The sequence below is a fragment of the Sebastes fasciatus genome, chromosome 2, assembly GCF_043250625.1.
Source record: "Sebastes fasciatus isolate fSebFas1 chromosome 2, fSebFas1.pri, whole genome shotgun sequence".
Taxonomy (NCBI): Eukaryota; Metazoa; Chordata; class Actinopteri; order Perciformes; family Sebastidae; genus Sebastes; species Sebastes fasciatus.
The window spans coordinates 8,017,940-8,039,937 of record NC_133796.1 but is presented as its reverse complement, the minus strand read 5'-3'; the positions used below and the strand labels follow the sequence as shown (position 1 = coordinate 8,039,937).

Here is a 21,998-nt window from a genome sequence, read left to right as displayed (position 1 = left end):
AAACCGAGGCTGCTCATTTACACTGTCATTTGATAGGGTTAAGCAAATGAACAGATGGACACACACACATATAGTAGCCCTGTTGGCACACTAGTAGAGAGTAAAACTATTGAGGCTTACTAGCCCTTAAAGTGACAGTTATTTGTATTCTTGACACATGAATGTGAAAAAAAGCTAAAACCTTTTTTTGTTATGTGTGTTTTTTTTTTTTTTGTTTGCTTTGTTGTTTTGTTTTTTATAACTCTACTCTTTCTTTTTGTCATTATTATTATTATTTATTTTCATGGTTTTGTTTTGTTTTTTGAATGTTGAGGTTGTTTTCACTATAGTGTACTTGATGGGTTTGTCTGTAAGCTCATCTACTTAAAAGTTGGTTTATAGACTGTTGCAATTACAAACAGTGGATTGCATATATGAAAACAGCCTTGAAAAAAGGGAAAGAAATAAAGAATATAAAAAATATATATATATTTATATTTTCAAAGAAGTTGGACGCAGGTCAGTCCAATACAAAGCTCCATCAGACTGGAATAATCTTCCTCTTTTTCTGAGATCTGTTACCTCTTTCCGTTGCTTCAGGACATCTTTATTTTCTCGTCTTAAAACAACCTGTTCATGTTTTTTTAATTTGTGTGTACTTATGATCCTCAGTTTATTTGTGCTACATATAAAACTGAAGACAAACTGTTGCAATTGTTCTTTATGCTGATGTAATTGAGTTAAATATGGTCATTGTATCAAATTGTTCTAGTATAACAGCAGAGGGCTGATGTGGGGGTCTGGGTGGGAGATGTTGAGCAAGCTGTCTGTATCTGTGTATTTGCAGTTTATGTTTGTTATGTAATGCTGTTTTGTCTGTATGTGTTTTTGTGTTTGTGTCTATAGGACCCCCTCGAAAATGAGTTTCTACATCTCAAGGGGCTATCCTATCCTTTCAATAAACTAACATTTGATAGGGTTACGCAATAAATAGATGGACACACACACATAGTAGTAGCCCTGTTGGCACAGCAGAAGAGAGTAAAACTATTGAGGGCTGACTAGCCCTTAAAGTGACAGTTATTTGTATTCTTGACACATGAATGTGTCTGTGCATAAAAAATAAAATTAAAAAAACTAAAGCCCACATTATTAAAAGACAAGGAGCAGGGAGAAGTGTGACACGGGTCTTATTAAGACAGTTAGTGAAAAGGTCATGCTCATCATTGCATGGCTGAATGTGAGTGTGAGTGCAGTGTGAGTGACAGCAGGATGGAGACCATGGAGAGAGCCCTCTAGTGTTTGTCCGGCTACTTGGCAGCAGCCGAGCAGGCCTAGGGGGGGGGAAACAGCCTTCATTAGTACAGAGAGGATGGTCAGGATACTGTCTGACACACGTGGCCTTTTTATTTCAGCTGTGAGAGTCTCTTCATGAAGCTCATTCAGCCCACAGAGTATTAACCACCGCCTCCTCTGCCTCGCTTTGTTCCAACACTGGCTTCACATTCCCACCACCTCAACCACCGAGTGCATACTCAGAGTGAAAAGTATGCGAGTGCAACATGTTATTGTGCCGTATATATACCACCTTTAACACAACAGAGCCCTTCCTCTTAGGGCTTTTGTCTGGTGGGGGCCTTTTGACCCAAGTGCCAGAGATCCCAATTAGCAAAGACATCAAGTCTACCATTATTTATTTCTGTACCATTTAATTTTCTTCCCACTCGCACTTTGATGTTGCAGCTGCGTTTCAGATGGGAATTCTCCAATCATCTTCTTTTAAAAGCTGCTGCTGCATAATGCATTAGGCTGTAAATGTTGAGCCATGTTTCCCTGGCTCGATATATGAATGGATGGAGATTTCATTGATGGACACATATCGGGTGTGAGTGTGGATAGAGTTAAACGTGTATAAAAGGACTGCTCCGGGGGCTGTTCGTTTTAAATGACTGTACACGGTGAAGTAAACATAAACGGCAAGAAACAGCACATGGCAGTAGCTCAACCTGTTGGTGTGGTGTAATTATGATGCAGTCTAATCTCCCCCTCACTCTCTCTCTCTCTGTGTGTGTCATACACATTTGCAGTGCCTAGCACACAACACAGTAAAAGTGTCAAAGCACAAACTCTAATTCATGCTTAATACAACATAAAACTGAATTAATGTAGTCTTGACATGTTCTTTAAAAGGAAGGGCAGAAGCTATTTACTTGCTTTCCCTTACCTTAATCAATTATATTTAGTTGCCTAAACTCAAGCAATCCTTAAAGGTGCAGTGTGTAGTATTTGACACCATCTAGCGGTGAGGTTGCAGATTGCAGCCAAGTGACCCCTGTGCCAAGCGTGTAGGAGAACTACGGTGACCGACGCAAAAAGGTTAAAATGCTGATTTCCCTATCTAGAGCCAGTGTTTGGTTTGTTCATTCTGTTGTTCATTTGTTCATAAGAGTATTAAATACTTGACAAATCTCTCTTTAATATACATTTTGAACAGATACAAATTGTGCAATTAATTGTGATTTACTATGGACAATTAATCACGATTACATATTTGAATCGATTGGCAGCCCTTATTAATATTCTATTCTAAATGCTACAGACTGTTCCTTTAAGCCAGAAACAACAAACACAGGACTTTCAACCAGGACTGTGTTCGTGAACGGTGTTTTTTTGTTTCTTTTGTAATTTACATTAGTGATGTTTCTGACCTGTTTTTTAGTTACAATTGTGATGTGTTTTCCGTTGTTATGTTACATTGTTTCCGTAAATATTTTACGTAGTTTGTGTGTTCTGTGGCATACAAATAACACGTGAAAAGGCTACAATGTGTTGTCGTGACATGCGGAATGTCAATGTAATGTTATGCTATTGCCTACAAATGTCCAGCAACATGTGTCAATTTCAACTTGTTACGCATTCAGTTTTTTCAAAATAAAATTCCGTCTTCACAGGAAACAACGTGGTTAGGTCTAGGCAACAAAACTACCTGGCTAGCTCTAGAAAAATACAGTGGTTTGGGTTAAAATAACTATGGATGTGGTGTTACTTAAGTACGGAAGTTATGTGACATATAAGTCAACGTTGACTTGTGGTTTCACATGGGACACAAATAGAGGTCTCGTAGGGGAAAGTTTTGGTTTTTGACCCTCCTACCGACCCCGACCTCCTCCCTACGTGGTTTGTGTGCATTATTTTCCGTAAGTAAAGCTACGAACAGTGTATGAGACCAGCCCGGGCATTAACACACAGGATCAGACACATTCGAGCTGGAGCTGTGTCATATATCTAACTCATCTGGTACCATTTTATAGTAAAAAAAAAAAAGAAATCTCACATTATAGCTTTAAAAGAAGTAGGACCTTGGGGACCAATGCTCATTCACTTCCTCCTCCCAGGATTTCCCAGGTGATCAGGTAAAGGCTCCACTGACATCAGGTGAATCTGAAACTATCATTCAAAATCTCCTTCCGTGACTGGAGTTCTGTGCAAATGAGAAGGTCCCAGCTTTAAATTAGTGATTAATTCCACTGACGTGGCCCCTGCCAGTGATCAAAATATCAGACGGCTTTGGAAAAAGGCAAAGTAAGTGAAGGGGAAATGGTCTTTAGAATCCAAGCATCCTCAATCGATCATTAGTTACTGCTTTGTCAGTGGTATTAATCACAGAGCTGTTGCTGTGTGCGCCACTGACTTCCACATCTGAAGCTCTGCACAACAAGTCACCACCACAGGGACCGTTACTATATGGAGATGCTGTTGTTTGATTTCAATTTTTTTACATTTACATTTGTTCACTGACAAATCACTTAAAGTACAAGCTAGCCCACTTTTATTGTAGCACACACCAGGGTATTCTCAGTTGCAACTATATGAGCCTGTTACAGCAGGTGTAAATGTCGTCAAAGACACATTTTTTGCGACCAACCCCACCCCTACACTGGCCATGTTTCTGACTCCTATCACTCATTTTGATGAGACCTCAATGAAACAGCATCCAGCCTGAGGTTGAGATAACCAGCAATGGCAAACTCTACTTTTAGCTTTATGTTCCTTCTTTACTGTGCTTTACTTTGCTTTACTTTTCCTTTAAGGCTGCCGTTAAAGGACCCCCCCCCAACCCCCCTGCTGTGTCACCACAACCCTCATCTTGACAGCTACAGCAGGCCAAGCTCATCCATGGCAAATGCTGCAAAATAGTTTCCTCTTTGGAGAGGTGCCTTCAAGGAAAAACTGTCATAAAGAGAAAAACAACTCCATGTTTACATTTTTCTGACCGGTGACCCCTTGTGGTCATGAAAGTAATGACTCTTCTCAGAAAACCCAGAGGCCATTTTGGTTCCCAGTTTAAAAAAAAAAAAAAAAAAAGAAAAAAAACATCTTAAGTCTGTTATAAAGTGCTACAGGATTGAGTCCTTGAATCCGGAAATGAGTTAGCATTTTATCTCTTCCGGTTCCCTCGTCTCAAAGTCCGTGGTAGCATTCCCAGAAAATCAGTTTTCTCCATATACACACATAGGATGGAACTGTGAACACGGTTCTGGAGACTTGAAGCTCATATACATAGGAAAATATGTTTTCTATTATATTTCTATGCTCATGTATGTGACCCGGCAGCCATGTTGAGATAAGTTGAGGAAATACCAAGCACCGCCCACCAGGCGGAGCAAATTTTCTAATTTTACAGCTACTACACAATGTTTCTTAAAACATTGGATGTGAAAAATAGACATCACAGTAACATAATAGTGATTTATATTCGATAAGGTGTTTATATCTACAAAGGGAGAGGTTCATCTTCACAGAATCCGCCATGTTTCTACAGTACCCAGAACGGGCAAACCAAACACTGGCCCTAGATAAGGCCATTCACATTTTCACATCGGCCACCATAGTTCTCCGACAAACTTGGCACACGGGAGAGGTTTCAGTTGGTTGCAGTCTGCAACCTCACTGCACCTTTAAAAATTAGGGCCACAACTAACAATTATTATCAGTATTGATTTATATGTTAGTTATGTTCTCAATTATTAAATTACTTTGTCTTAAAAAATTATCAGAAAATAATGAAAAATGCCAATTATGATTTCCCACAGCCCAAGGTGACATATTCAAATGTCCTGTTTTGTTTGACCAACAGTTCAAAACCCAAATATATTAGTTAACAATGAAATTAAACTGAAAAAACACACTACATCTTCACGTTGGAAAACTAAAACCAAGAAATATGTGGTATTTTTTCTAGAAAAAAAAAAATTCCAAAGCAATTTCACATTTGTTGCTGATTAGTTTTCTGTCAATTGACTAATGGATAAATCAAATAATCTTTGTAGCCTAACCATGGCCACAATATTTCTCTAACCTTAATCAATTAGTTTCCGTTGTTTAAACTTAATCAATCCGCCAGAAAATGCTCATATACATCTTTTTTAATAATAATCATGGCTTGTTTTGGAAGGACATTTTGCTGCACACGTCGGAGATCTTTTTGGTCCAGTCATTTATAGGATTGGACACATTCGGACTGGAGCTGTCTCATATATCTAACTCATCTGGTACAATTTTATTGTTGAAAAAATCTAACATTACAGCTTTAAAGGAAGTGGGACTGTTGGGACTAATGCTCATTCACCTCCTCCTCCCAGGATTTCCCAGGTGATCAAGAGATTGAAACTACTGTAGTTTCCCTCCGGTCACAAACGTGTCTCAACAATGTTTGGTCTACTGCCACAATCATCAGGGCAAAAGAGAGGTTACAATGATGATATCAATGAGTTACAATGCAGTTCAGGTGTTAGGGTGATGTGGGAGATGGAGGTGGGGAGGAATGGCTCTGTGTCTAAACTCACCAAATTGTCTTCTTCTTCCTCCTCTTCACCTCGTCCCCCTGTCTTGGCCAATAAAACATTACAATAGAATATCAGTGAAAGTGCTCGCCTCAATAACCACGTGGCTGGTGGACATGAAAGGCTTGGAAATACTCATTGTTCATCATTGTCAAGTGTTGCCCTCTCTCCATTTGACAGTATAATATTAACAGCACAATTGAGGGCCCATGCTGGTTCAGTCCATTTGGCTCCTTCAAATTCACTGTGGATGATTTCAGGCAGGTTTTAAAATCCTTTTTTTTGGAGCTGTGAATTGTTTAAAATGTCAAAATATGCAAATCACTCCTGACCTCTTTTGAATCATGAAACGCGGCATAAAATCAAACTTATATTCGAGTCGAGTATGGGCAAAAATATGAAAATAAATATCCCTCCTTCTTAACCCTCATCCTACCAACTGAAGTGCCCGCAGACCCCAGAGGTAGACTCTTTGTCATATCTCACAGGTGTTTTATTATAACATTCCAATTTTTCATGACTTTGTCAACCAATTTGTTCTTAATGACTTCATATCATTGTTTTCTGTTTCTGTTGCAATTAGTGCTTTTTAAATAATAATTTTAAATACCAATGCATTTGGGTTCTGGGCAACCCATCGGCTATCAACCTGACGATGGAAAATCCTCTGGGGGCAAGGGGCTATATTTCTAGGGTTCAGGTGTAGGCCAAGACTTCCTTTTCCGTGCAATTATTAGGAACTTGAGATATGAGACTGGAGCTGGAAGTGAAAGACGACGTGTACGACCGGATTGTTTCACAAGTAGCCAGTTTACAAGCTAATTTTAAACCAATAAAAAGCTAAATCATCGTCAAACGATAGCCGGTGGGTTCTGAGATTGTATTTCGGCCAATGCGTTCCACCACTTTTGTTCTCCACATGGAATGTTTGCATGCATTCAACCAAAGCGTGCTCGAACATGGTCAATACTACTTGGACTATAAACAGAAACCAGAATGACACCAAACCCTTGTCTCGTTGCCTACTGAATGCAGAATCTGTTTATAGAGATTAGATCCTGCGGGACCCCAGTCAAAAGCAGCCAATTGCAGTAGGCACAGATCTCCTCATGTGCTCTGTCTATTTTAGTTTTACACAATATGCAAGGTGTAACTTCCTAGAATTTTTTTTTTCTTTTTTTTTTTTCCCAGATGACATTAATTACATAACTAATAATGTTTTGAGAAGAAATAAGCTAACATTTTTAAGTAGTTTATTCTTGAGGTCCCCAGTCGGTAGTCTCCGTATGTTAACTATGTTGGTAGGACGAGGGTTAAATACTTTGATTATTCCTGTTCAGACAATAAGCACAGTGAACAACCAACCCCCTCCTCCACACTTGGAGCCGCTGAGATGTTTTGGGTGACGTCTGTGTTTGAAAACGCCGAGATAGAAGTACAGCATGTGGCACATTAGCATTCTTAAAAGTCACACTTTAATTGCTTGCAGATTAAAGTTAATTGATTTAGCTGATAGTTTTAAAGCTCCTGAAGATAATTAAGTGCAGTGTTGAGAATTCTGATATGTTGACATTTTGAGAATGAACAACCTGTAACGCGTGGGTACAACGTAACGTTAACTAACATCTTAATCATGCAAATTAAAAAACACGGCAGATTTAATTATCACCGGTCGAATCATTGGTCCTCATTAATTACATTAGGCTTATTTATTCACTTTCACATATCTATCCCACTTACTTCCCAATTATGCAGGACAGTCCTCAGACCCCCGCTGATATAACAAACAGTGATTCCATTCCGCCTTCATTAGGGGATGCATGTAATAAGACGCCGAGGGGACGGAGGGACAAATGAGAATACAAGGTTGCAGCAGCGAGAATGCAGAGCATCAGAAATGAGTAATAGACTCTCTTAATACGCACATATTTATATATAGAGGCCACAATTTACTCCGGTGACACATGTGAATTAACTCACATTACGCCCGCCCACAAATGCTAAACAAAAACAAGTTTATCTGCTGTTTTAATATCTCAAGTTGACTCAACAAGTAGTGGATAGTTGTTGTGCACACACTGAGTGAACTTAATAGCACAAGGTTGATCAGCAGATGTTGAATCTGAATAATTAATTAACTGAACTAATCAATGAACAATATTTAAATAATATTTTTCAGGTGAGAAAAGAAAACAGCTGCTGCAAACTAAAGATGTTCTAAAATGTGCATGTATTGTTTGGGGGTCAGGATGGCATTGTAATTTTATTTTGAGCATGGCTGTGAGATGTATTTTGATCAGATGTTTTAGCTAAGATGTCTTTAGAACAACTCCATGTCTTCATAACATCCTAAATTATTCAAACGATGAAATAATGTAGGTGACGAAGCCACATAGTTTATTATTTAACTGATACAGTGAACATAGGCAGGGAATTTATTTTTCGTTTTTTTTCACAGGGAGTGCCAGACATAGCTGTGGGAGGAATATGTCACACCACCCACACCAGTATTGGGTCCATGCAATGTTGTGAACCACTTTCACTCCCAACTCGTCAAATACCAACATTTGGTCAGTGGCTCTCGTGTCTGATACAGACGCACCGAGGCAACCTTTAGTATATGATGCACAAGACTTTCAACTAACTCCAATATAAACCCACTTGTGTCATTATAAGGTGATAAGGTTATAAGATAGTATAAAGAGTGAGAAAGTCTGTTTAGGGAGGAGGTCAAGGTGGATGGTTGGGGTCAAGCACACACAGATTTTCACCCAGGAGACCACTTATCGTGTCCCGCGTGAAACAAGGTCAACATTGAATTATTTTGCCTTACTTTTACGTATTAGGGCTGTCAAAGTTAACGCCATAACAACGCTTTAATGCAAATGTGTTTTAACGGCACTAATTTCTTTAACGCATTATGTTTATTTAACGCATATGTTTAGATCGTGGCTCAGTGTTAAAGCTACTGTGAAGATACTGGCATCCAATGAAACTAGAACAAACTAAGGAATTCATTGGTACCAAACTTATGCTTAATTTTGGCGAGGAAAAACTGGCATGACCGCTTTGACTTCTGACCTCAAGATATGTGAATGAAAATAGGTTCTATGGGTACCCATGAGTCTTCTCTTTACAGACATGCCCACTTTATGTTAATCACATGCAGTTTCGGGCAAGTCTTAGTCAAGTCAGCACACTGACACCCTGACAGCTGTTGTTGCCTGTTGGGCTTTAGTTTGTCATGTTATGATTTGAGCATATGTTTTGTGTGCTAAATGCAGTACCTTTGAGGGTTACTGGACAATAATTGTCATTGTAGTAAGTAAATCTACGTTGGAAGTTTATTTTGAAAAGACACTATATGCATGTAATGAGCGGAAACTTACACGCTGTCCCTGACACGTCCAAAGCTGATGCTAGAGGGCTACCTAGAGCATCATAGTTTGTGTAGAACCACTGACCAAGCGCTGGTGTTTGACGAGTTGGGAGTCTTGAAAATCTTGACTGCAGCATAACATACACGTTTGCCAAAGACAATGGCATATACACACAAAATACAGATAAAATTTGTCATTAGGTTTTAATGTATTGGCAATGTCTGATAGTAGTTGAGATATTTCAGCATCGACCAACAGACTAACATTGCCAGAGGCACTACGGTCCGTTAAGTCTAGTTGCTAATGAACGGGATGTGTTATTCTGGTTGCAGCAGCCTCAGTTTGAAAGTTACTGTCCACTTGTTAGATCCAATTAGGTGGAGCAGTTCAAAAGGTGATACAAAATGACGTACTTGTGAAACCGGAGTGGCCATAACCTAGAGAGGACTGTCAGGACACCAAGGCAGTTAAATACACTAATAGACAAAGTTTTGCTCAAGTTTCCAACCCTCCATTTACCTTCATTGGACAATAGCCTTTTCTTCTGATATGGTCACACCAAAGTATGATTAACCCAATGGTTGGAAAGTCGCACTCAAGAGAGAGTTACATAAAAGATTTACATGGACCAGCTGTATATATTAACATCAAGCCGTCCCTCCGTCTCTGTCAGCCTCTCTGACGGTCGTGATGCTTTATGACTATTGGCATACAATAGCAAAACTGAATGTGTCAAAAGGGAAGTAATTTGACATTAATCGGGTGTAATGTGAGAGGGAGGTAAAAGATGAAGATGAGTGCTAGCAGAAGAGTTCTATGATTAGATGAAGACGGACATCAATAGACATTGATGGTTGTAATGAATAGACAGAGTGCTGTGGTAATGACACTTTACCTTTAATAGTGCTCATTAAGAAGACTAGCCACTTGGTTAACAAGGATGAGAGATGAGCTCTGTCGTCATGCTATAGTCTGAAGAAGGACATTATGAATTTCCTTGCTGATAAGAGGTAAAGAATTATAGTAGCCCGAAGGTTGTTGTAGTCAAGTGTAAACCAGGAGCGGGTCTACAACATTTTGAATGGGGGGCCAGACTCAGGCACGCACTGAAATATTTGGAATACAAAAAAAAAGTGTTGGACTGAAATTTAAAGCCCTTTCTCTAGGCAGCGATAAGAGGTACATTTCAAACTGTTTATTCAATGTAGACGTGTCAAATATACAACTTCACATATTCTGATTTGCAATGATATTAAATTAGATTCAAATTTGTCGTTGCAAAGCTACCGAAACAATGAGATCCAGTTTAGCATCTAACCAGAGGTGCCAAGAGTGCAGAGTAATGTCCAGAGTATATAGAATGAACAGTAATATATAGAATAAATATAAAATGTATAATAAATGGTAGGGGAAGATATGAGCAGGCTACACAACCCGTTCTCATTCTTGAAGCATCAAATACTGCCACTTGGTCAGTGCCCCTTGGCGTCTGATACCGATGTACCGAGGCACCGTTCAGCATCTGTATGAGACCCACCAGGTCTTCAACTAACTCCAATGTAAACCCATCCGTGTCATTATTAGACGATCAGAGCAACTGACGTAGTATAAAAAACAAGAAAGTCTGTGTAGGGCCGGTGTTAGGGGAGGATGGTCAAACAAGCACAGGACTTTCACACAGGAGACCACTGTTAGTGTCCTGTGTGAAACAAAGTCAATATTGACTTATTTGACCTTAGTTTTGTTACGTAACTACTTAACGGCAGTTGTGTAACAACTTATTTTATGTAATAAGCTCACTTATTTTGAAGTTTATTTTGAAAAGACACTATGCATGTAACAAACGTATATTGACACGCCATACCTGAGTCCAAAACTGGTACTAGAAGGGTACCATAGTTTTAAGCGTAGGGCGACTAACCAAGCTGCGTGAGGATGTGCTGCAATACACTAGATGTATGAACAGTCTAAACATGTGAAGCACTGACAGTAGGCAGTGCAGGTGTAAGTAAAAAAAAGATATATAGTGCTGGTGTAAGTAAGGAATGTTAATAGTAAGACATAATCTATAGAATAAACAGCTGGATGTATGATATGAATATGTCATATATGCTATAGATCAGATATGTACTCTATAGACAGTGGTATATAATGTATATGAATACTGTATAGGTCAGTGTGGACAGTAGTATAAGATGTATGGGTATGTGAGAGTGTATGAAGTGCAAAGTAAGTAAGTGTATGTGCAGTAGTTTGGCAGTGTTAAGTGTAAGCTAGTGGCCAATACCAATAAATAACCACCATTTGTAACTCCAAACAGCCATAAACAATAAGCAAAAGTGCTTTCCCACCCGGATCTTATAACATTTTGTTTCATTTACAGTGGGGTTTAGGACAATCTGACTAACAGCACATGATAAACTAACCAACTAGCCTCTATGTGAACTCAGCAGGAGCCTGCAGCACATTCCTCATTTCTACAACTATCAGTGAAGTTGTCCTTTGCACAACTCAACATTTTAATAAGGTCACAGTTGGAAGTTGATGGTACCCTTTCAAGTCTTGGTTGTATGCAATAAATGTACATTAACAGCTGAATTGCTTTTGGACAAAACACAATGTCACAATATTATCCTGATTCTTGCCATGTTCCTCTCCCAGCCTGTTAATTTACCTACATACTAACTCCCCTGCCTTTTCAGCACTGCCACTCCCTCCTGACCTGCAATAACCCCCTTTCCTGCCATTTCCTATCTCCTGACTGCCCCCACCCACCCATTCACATACAGTTATACCTACAGTCATACAGTTTGAATATGCTTCTTTGATCACAATAATACTCCTGTACAATGATTATGAGTGCATGGAAGCAGCAGAACTAAAAACTCTTGACATGACAGAGCAAAATGTGCTGTGTAACCACAGGAAATTGTGTTTGGAGTTCACTTAAATTAAAAATGTTCAGACAGCTCTGCTGGACCACAGAATTCATGTGGTCGGTCACTGTATTATTTCAAATTATTTCTGAGAAACTAAAAACTCAGAATATGTGTTTAATACCTCATCAGTCTGACATGAACAAAAGCACTGAAGGTAAATGTGTGTTTGACTGAATTGCTGAGTTAACTGTGCATAACTTGCTCACTACATCTCTCTCAAATTGGAGACTGTATATGAAGTGCATGCATCATTCAAAACCCGTAAATCATTGATTGTCTTAATTGCATTAAATGTTGCATTTAGATGGACATTTCAATTTTTACTGCTAAAAAAGTGTAAAGCAATGTGAAAAAGGCAAAACACAACAAATGAAAGGCCTTTTGTTTCTCAAGCGCTATAAAATTGTAGCGTAACAAGAATAGGGATACACCTTAAATTAAAAATAAATTCTAAATCAACACCTTAACTCCCGGGCCAGGCTGGGCACATCAGCAGTGCGTGGGGGTGATCTGGGTCAGCCATTATACGTTCTCACTCCTCGTCAAACACCGATGCTTGGTCAGTGGCCGTTGGGGTCTGGTCCATCTGGTACCGACGCACCAAGGTACCCTTTAGCGTCTGTATGAGACGCACCAGGCTTTCAACTAAATCCAATGTAAACCCATCCGTGGCACTTCACCACGCTCAGAGCAACTGAAGTAGTATAATGAGAAAGAAAGTCTGCTTATTTGGGAGGAGGTCAGAATGGATGGATGGAGTCAAACAAACACAGACTGCCACTCAGGATACCACTGTTTACGTCCCGTGCGATACCAAGTCAACGTCGACTTATTTTATCTTACTTTTGTTATGTAACTAATGTATATACGTAAATTCCGTAACATGAATACGTATTTTACATGACAAACGTAATTATTTTAACCCAAACCACAATCTTTACCTATACCTAACCAAGTAAACCTATGTTGGAAGCTTATTTTGAAAAGACACCATGCATGTTAGGAGCGGAAACTGACACGCCATCCCCGACAGATCCAAACTGATCCTAGAGGGAGGGGTACCTAGAGCATCATAGTTTGAATTGTACGGCCACTGACCAAGCGTCGGTATTTGACGTCAGTGAGAACGCGTTTAACAATCTCTCAAATGGCGGGTTGCTCGTAGTGATGAACCGACAGAGAATTATCAACTGAATCTCCAGATCCTCTTTACGGAAAATTATAGGGGGTTTCAGCTCATTGCTTGGATGTGAACCTAGTTGAATTTAGCAGCTAAAGAGTCATATACAGTATACAGTATATACCAACAGGTGTTGGTAGAGACCAAAAACAGTTGAAGAGTGAACAATGGACTAATATCTGGAAAGAAACATAATTCCAAATTAATGTTGATGTTGCTACGTAACAGCTGGAAGTGTAAATAATCAACTGTTTGCTAACATGTTCTCCATATCAAATTAAAAGGTGATGTTTTATTTAATCATGATATATATGGATTTCAGTTTCAATAAAGTAATTTCATCCAATTTTAACCTGACATTTGAGAATTTGAAATATCGAAGTTATTGCAGTAGCAAGCAGCTAAACAGCAGGCTAATGTGTAACTCCAACCCAGAACAACAAGTCAATGTAACTGTGTCACACTGTATATATACACCATATAATCTCAGTAAAGATGCTTTGATTGATCTATCCATACATCTCTTGGATGCTTGGCAGTACACCCTGCATTTGAAGATGAACTTGAAATAGCTCGCAGCTTGGCAACTAATGGGACTACCTAATTCTTTTTTTTCTTGCACCAAGGCGAGATCTCGGAGGGATTTCCAGTTTCTAATTAATAATTGGTATATGTGGCTGACGCTCTATGAGATTATTTGAAGTCATTAGAAAACACCCCCCTTCCACTGAATCTTAGGAGAGAAAGAAGGCGACCAGCAATCCTGCAGGGATTGCACAGCCGCACCAAAAGTGTTTTGTTCATGAAATTTAATTGCGGCATCCACAAACTTGTTCCTGTGAGTATTACAAAATAATGACTCTGTTCTAACATGAAATTAAAAGCAAAAATGTTTTTTTTCTCCAGGCTGGAATAATCTTAATGGAAAAATATGAACGCTAACACCCTAAGTCCTGTTGTTCTAAGTGCCTTACTTCATTGTTTGATGATAAATTGCCACTTGTCCCGACTCTCAATCAAATTCCCTCTGTGTTTGGTTTTCCATATCTTGTAGCTTTCACAGTCCAAAAAGGCTTCTCCCTTGGTGCTGCATACAGAAAGTTCCCTTTGTTCTCTATAAAATTAACCAAAACAGGCAGCCAAGTGTGAAGTACTGTTTGATGACAAACACTGGCAAATACTGTGAAATATCAGGACAAATTAGCAGACGACGCAATTCGCAACAGCTTTTAGATCGTATCTGACGAATAAGCTTAAAAATAAGATGTAAAACAAGAACAAAGGGATATAGATATCATAGACAAAATGTCCAGAGCAGCAAGAGGAAAGAAAGGTATTTCAGGACAGGAGCGTATGGAAAGGGCTCGAGGAGAATGGAAAGCACCAGGACAAACACATCTAGGCTATTGATTTATTGGATGGTATAGTCTTAGAGACGGGTGCAAGATTGATCAAATGGAAGGTTATCCTTACTCACAGAGGCAAGCTGTTTGCCAATATCCATCACTGGAAACTCAAAATGGCTCAAAGGATCCTTGACATTCCCAAACACTGCATAGGCAGTAGCTGGACAGGTTAGGAGATTCTCTCTGGGATTGTTTTAGACTCCACACCCATTGAAAGGCTGTACATTATCCTTCATTGGAGGTAAAACCAAGGCCAATGTTAGTAGATTTATAGTTTTTTCATGTCTGGGCTGACATTGTATTATTTGATACCTCATCTACTTAACCATCTTCTTTACGATCTATCTACTAGGGCTGGGTGATATGGTAAAAGGTTTTTTTTTCTTTTGAATGTCAATTGATATTGACACCTATTCTAATATAAATTGACTCAATATTTCTGTTGGGATCCCTTCGTAGTAGATCCAGAAACTGTCAAATGACCATGAGCTGTATGAGCTGCAAACAGAATCATTTTAAAGGAGCAGTGTGTAGGATCTGGCGGTATCTAGCTGTGCGGTTGTTGATTGCAACCAACTGAAGCCACCAAGCGTGTAGAAGAACGTATGTGGCTGATGCAAAAACGTGAATGGCCCTCTCTAGAGCCAGTTAGGTCATTTGTAACAAAGCCAAGGACTAGAGTGTGTGTGTACGTGGGAACTGAGTGGTGAAGCAAAAGAGAGAAAGAGCGGCGGCGACAGCAGCGAGTAACATTATCGATTCTGGCCAAAGCTGGAAAAGCTAACAGTGTTAACAAACACATTTTTTTTTTTTTTTCAGGTGATTATACACTAAAGAAAACATACTTATTAATATTATATTCCATTTCTGCGGATAGATCCCCCTAAATGTTACACACTGGTCCTTAAAAAAATGAGGGCTGTCAAAGTTAACGCGATAATAACAAATTTGTTTTAACGCCACTAATTTCTTTAACGCATTAACACAACTTGTAATTTTTAAGTTGTAGTGGGCTCAGTATTAAAGCTAGAGTGAAGCTACTATACTAGCTTGTCGCCAAAGAGGTTAAATAACGCTTCAAACTTTTTGGCAAGGAAGAACTGCCATGGCCGTTTTCAAAGGGATTTGACCTGAAAATGGGTTCTATGGGTACCCACGAGTCCCCCTTACAAACATGCCAACTTTATGATAATCACATGCAGTTTGGAGCAAGTCATAGTCAAGTCAGCACACTGACACAATGACAGCTGTTGTTACCTGTTGGGCTTGAGTTTGCCATGTTATGATTTCAGCATGTTTTGTATGCTAAATGCAGTACCCGTGAGGGTTTCTGGACAAAATGTATCATTGTTTTGTGTTGATTGATTTCCAATAATAAATATATTCAGACATTTGCATAAAGCAAGCATATTTTCCCACTCCCATATTGATAGGGGTATTAACCCCCTGAGGTTGTTGTCATAGAATGTGTCTTATAGCATATCAAAGTTTCACATTTTCTTATTGAGGACATGTTTTGATTGCAAGAAGTGTTTATATAATTTACTATCAAGGGTATTTATCAGATTAGTCAAGTAGAATCTAATACAATATGGGGCTTTCCTAGTCTACTACTATGCAAGACAACAACTAATGCAAGTTACTGTCCAGTACTGTCCTCTGCTATAATTTTGAAAAGACATTTTAAGCTTCTTCAAAGAATGCTTTATCACCTAAGTGAAGGAACAGAGTTGTTTTGTAGAGGCTACAGTATATGTAGGGACATTTAGCTGATGCATGCATGCGCTGTAAACAACACTTTGAACCTAACTGTGAGAGCAAGTGAAGGAGAAAACCAACAAAAAAACAGTTTTAGTGCTGCCACGCTGAGAGGGCTTTGTACATATCCACTATATATCCCGAACCTGCCCAGACTGCTCTGGGAAGTTATGGCTTGTTGAGCATCTAGCTATTAATTTGCGTCTGCACTCGTGTTGACAAGAATCACCACCAGGTTTACTGGCCTGATTGTTTCATCTGTCGGGGCATGGGAGTAAAATGAGACACAATTAATTCCTGTGAACCAAAATCCACCCTGTCCATTAATCTTGTAATTGTAACAGAACACAGAGGAGGCAGCGGTGGCAGCTTGTCAAGTGGGGGATGTGAGGTGAAGGAGATCCAGTCATCCTACAGATTGACTGCCAAAGCTTTAGCACGCTGGCCATCTTTCTAAACACGTTATAGTTCATCACTTTTTTTTTCTTCTTTTAATTGTTTAATGGAGCTAAATATAAAATCAAATTTGTGGGCAACATACAGCACTACACAAACTCAGGTTTATACACATTCATTCTACAAATACATTGATAGGCTGCCTAAAACTAATAATAGTTTGATTTTTCATTATCAATAATTCAGTTGATTTTAAGTATTGTTTTGTCTCTAAAATGTAATAAAATTAGTCTGGCAGACATAAGTTTGACTGCACAGTTAAAGACACAGATATTCACTTTCATAATAAGATGGAGAAAAGCTGTAAATCCTCACTGGAGATGATGGTTCCAACTAATATTTGGTATTGGTATATTTTTATGTAATATAGTTAATTCATAACATTTTAGTTTAACCCCCCTATTTAATATTTAAAATGCTAATTTTAAACCGGTTTCCTAAAAAAAAGTATTTATTCATACTAAACATTTGGTTTTTAAATGTGCTCTACACTTCTGTCCCACAGTGCAACGCACAAGCTTCTCACAGCTGTAACAATTTAAATAAATAAATTATGAAATGTAGTTAGAGAGTTTCAGAGAGATCTTGGAAAACAAACCCCCCAAAAATATTAGGCTATTATGACTTTCTCTTTGTAAAGTTTAAAACTGCTCTGAGGAACTTTAATTTAATGTTGATTTTGGCAGTCCCTGTGGACAAATTCCCTTTAGAATACCTCTCATTTTACTGCAGCAGGGTCTGACTGTCTGCCCCGCGCAAGTCCTGGTTCTCCAGTGCCTCCCTTCCCTCCGGCGGGCCCAGTATACGGCCTGGCCCTCCAGCAGTATGGTGTCGGCGTTGGCCCTCTGCGGGGACCAGCGGAGCGGCGAGTCAAAGCACTGCTCCAGGCTGGAGGAGGAGCCTCTGCATGCCGGGCGCGGAGCTCTCCACCTCCCGCCGGGGCTCCGACTGCAGGTCGAAGGCGGCAGCGAAGCCGGATCTGTGTCTGTCTGCGGTGGGCTTGGTAGCCTAGGGAGTTTCTGGTGAACCTGCATGATTTCCTCTGATTTTGGACCCGGTGGCACCAATGACAAGCATTAAGCATAACTATATAAAAATAGCCAATCTTCTAGCTGATTGTCTCGTTCTTTTATGTAGCTCATGGCATCAGTATTAAATTGAGACTGTTTCATTAACAGTTAAAAGTTCCTCACAGTCACTTTAATTGGCAGCGCCGTTCTAAAGTTGCAGTTTGACATCTAACCCGTCTTATTTCCTGTTATTATAAAATCCTTAAAGTGGCAGTAGGCAGTATATTTTTGGCAACATTGGGCAAAAAAACATAATAACCTTTCAGCATATTGTAATTCAAATGTTCTGAGAGATAACTAGACTTCTGTACCTCCTCATGGCTCTGTTTTCAGGGTTTAGAAAATGTAGCTCGTGACGGGAGACTTTGACCAATCACAGGTCATTTCATCGAGAGAGCGTTCCTATTGGCTGTGCTCCGGTCATGTGACCAGAACTTGGCATTCCTTCTCCAGATTTCACAAATGTTCTAATTTTACAGCTAAACCGTGCACTACAAGATGATTTTGAAAACATTGGAGGCGAGAAATAGGCATTAACGTAACAGAATATTGATTCATATTTGATCAGCGCGGACTAGTTTGACCGTTTGGTCGGAGTTTGCAAGGGGTTAACAGCCGGCTCTTATAGACGGCAGATGGACAGCGGACCTCAGATCAGCTCTGACTGCTTGTTTTCCTACGGTAAGTGAAATCTTGCAGATGCCAGGAGCACCGGAGGACACAGGGGCACATGCTTTTTTTCAGGTCACCTTTTTCATGTACTACCGTTACGATATAGCAACCGTTTTATATAAATAACTTTTTTTAATCATAATTGCTACAATCTCGCCTACTTCAGCTTTAAGAAAAAATTGATTTCATGTAAACTTGTTAAAGTGTGCTGTATGTACAGTATGTGCTCCGTGTTCCCAGTGAAGATAAATCACTCATGCAAAATTGTTGCATTCAAACGTCCTTTAAAAGGCTCGAGGGATGTGGAAGGAACTATTTCTTCAGGAAAAAGTAGTTCCATCTAAAACTGTCGAGTGCGTCCTCCGTGGATCACCCAGAGTGACTGGAACACTGTTTCTAGAAGGTTACACTGCTGTTGAGTCTTTCATGTGTCATTCTCCAAGGTGTCGAGCACCACAAACAAAACTCCAGTCACCTTCATTGCTTTGGGTTGGAGGCATAAATCTCACAGACAAAATATCAGCACACAAAACCAAAATTATTATCTGCATGGGCAGATATAGTACCACGGAAGCTAAGTGATACAACTGCTTGGGTGAAGTGACCCTTAAAAGAGAGAGTGCTGTCATGCCACATATGCACCTTAAATTAACAGCTTACAACCAATGATGTAATGATTGAGTTTGAAGGTGCCATGTTCAGGAACAATCAATGCATCACACGATTCTATATTCAGAGATATTACAGCATAGTCTACAGTATATATAAGCTGACATAAAGCTGCGTGTTTGAATGCTTTGTTGTCATCATTTGTAGTAATCTTTGACTTGTTATACTTACAGTACTTTACCTGCACATGCTGCATTCGAGTAAAGTATAATTCCTCTTTTCTCAAAGAGACGCGCCAGGTGTTTCACAGATAGCGCGATTTGTCATCTGGTACGTTCTGTTGGTGTGTAGGCCGCTATATCATAAGAAAAGTCCCACAGTCTCCACTGCAGGCGCTTGTGTCACGCTCATCACGTTTGACAGCTGTTCAAACTTCACCGCATCTGCTTATTTGGAGGGAAAGTCTGCTGCTATCATTAGTACATTCACAACATTGCCATATTGCCCCCTTTTTTTGCATCTGTTCTCAGAAGTAAACTGTAACTGATGGCATTATCTAAAGCCATGATTCAATAATCTGGCTAATCCTTTGGGACTTCTTAGAACTGGGTGTTGTAGGACTGAACACTTGCTGTGCTCTTGGAAAAAGTAGGGAGCCTTAGAGTCAAGACTTGAAATCATGGTGTGTAGGATAAAACTATTTCTGGGATTAGAGATATTCCATTTGGAAAATTAATGAACAGAAATGGAGAACTTTCATGCTCGCACACAGATGATGAACACAATATCAAAACTATGAATGATTAAATAGGTGCATTCAACACAAACAGCAGCGTTGTCGTGTGACAGGGCATGCTTGTTTAGGGGATGCACTGGATTGGAAGGCTCCATTGTATTTGCGGTGGGGCTATGTTTAGACTGGAGCAACACTAAGGTCATAAGAAGCTTTGGGGTGAAAAAAAGAACCACACACCACCTCCTACCCCTCCATCCCTTATTCCTTCACACTTTCCTGCAAACCCTGCCATTTCAGAGATTTATAAATAGTATTAAGCCTGTTCTTGGCTCTCTTGTCGTTATGGGCCGCTCAGTTTGAGTGGCGGTTGTCACAGACAATTTCAATCATACTTTTATAGAAAAAGGCTGTTCACCGAGGAGTAGAAAATTCCCTTTGAGGAGGCAAAGTCTTAGTTGGAAGAAAATTGAGCTCACCAAATGGTGATCTATTATTGGCAAGTAATTGTAAAAGGCGTCGAGATTCCAATGTTGCCATAGGTCTACAAAGCTTTCATGCAAACACTTTGACTTGAAAGCAAATGATTTCAGCTGGGGAGAAGGATTTGATAACCTACGGCCATTCTAAACTAGTTTATATTCCTTTACATCTCCTGACAACACTGTCTCTTACAAAATGATGTTGCCATACAACTAAACTGCATTCTCAATAACGTTTTGAGGGAGACATAATTTCTCTTGCATTACGGTCACAGTTTTACAATGTAAATTGAAACAAAACAACAACAAAAAAAACGCAAAATACTACTTGGTTATGTTTATTAAAAAAAAAGGTTAGGTTTAGTAAAAAACATCATGATTACATACATTGTGTGGGAAGGTCATTTTTAGCAACACATTTTCACTCCCAACTTGCTTGGTCAGTGGACCTCAGCACTCGGACACCAATGCACGGGGTGCCCCTCTTGCGTTAAATTTGGACAGACCAGGGACGGCGTGTCAATATACACTCTTTACATGCATGGTGTCCTTTCAAAATAAACTTCACAGGAAGTTAGGTTTAGGCAACAAAACCACTTATGTAGGGCTAGGAAATGGTTGTGGCTGACGTTAACTTGGCACGTGGATGACGATACTAAAGAGTCATGTGAGTAAAGACCGACGTGACAAAATAAGTCAACGTTCCTTTAGTTTCACACTGAATACGAACGCTGGCCCTCCTGGCTGAAAGTTTTGTGTTTGTTTGACCCATCAACCACCACCCCTCCTTCCTGCCCTTAGTGGACTCTCATGCTATTAATACTACGTCACTTGTTGAATAACGCTGTGGGTGGGTTTACATTAGAGTTAGTTGAAAGCTCGCTTCATCACATATAGTTGGTAAAGGGTGCCTCCATGCATCGGTATCAGATGCCGAGGGGTGCGGCGCTGTTTATTTATATTTATTATAAATAATTATATATATATATTTATTATTTATATTTGACGAGTTGGGAGTGAGACTGGGTTGTTTTCAGGAGACAGGGCTGTTGCAGGTGGTCCCTCCCACAACGACAGCAAAAATAAGATTGCTGGATTATATAAACTAACCTATGACATAAATACATCATTAGCTGCACGTCAGTCTAAATCATTCTTACATTTCACCTCTAACTGTGCTGCATATTCAGAGTGGAATCAAGCCTGGCTGACATTGTGGCTATAGACGCATCATGTGCCTAATTGCCAGGGAGGTAAAACAACTGCCAAACAAAGCTGTAATGTATATTTCAGTGCTCTGTTGCAAAGGGTTTAGGCAGAGAGTCAATGCACAATCTAACAGGCATCTGGGAATATCAGCAAAAAAATGGCAAATCCCTTTTAGACTCAGAACCTAAAAAAAAAAATAACTGATGTAATTGGCAGAAAATGTCTCGGGTCTGGAGTCTTGTGTTTTGCAGAAGTTCTCCATTCGTTCTGACAGAGGAATAA

At 39.5% G+C, this 21,998-nt stretch overlaps 1 protein-coding gene across 1 annotated transcript in view; it reads left to right on the top strand.

The window, feature by feature from the left end:
- The window catches only part of LOC141783314 (synapse-associated protein 1-like), a 223,446-nt gene that overhangs the window by 14,539 nt on the left and 186,909 nt on the right, over positions 1–21,998 (top strand). The gene's annotated exons all lie outside the window — the stretch shown is intronic.